A 235-nucleotide genomic window follows, 5' to 3' on the forward strand; every position below is an offset into this window, starting at 1 on the left:
CTTTCCCAAGATGTCATCTCTAGTGTCCATCCTGAATAACTTTTTTTTTTATTTCAAAATGACAGTATCCATAGTAACAGCAGAAAACATTAAAAACATTTACATACAAAAGAAGCATTGCGAAAACATAAACAAAGAGCTGTGACAAACATAAAAGGACAACAGAAATGAAACAAAACCAACATAAAATAAAAAAAACACAATAAAAATAAATAGATAATAAAAAAGACCACGT

The sequence above is a fragment of the Sebastes umbrosus genome, chromosome 6 (assembly GCF_015220745.1).
Source record: "Sebastes umbrosus isolate fSebUmb1 chromosome 6, fSebUmb1.pri, whole genome shotgun sequence".
Lineage (NCBI taxonomy): Eukaryota > Metazoa > Chordata > Actinopteri > Perciformes > Sebastidae > Sebastes > Sebastes umbrosus.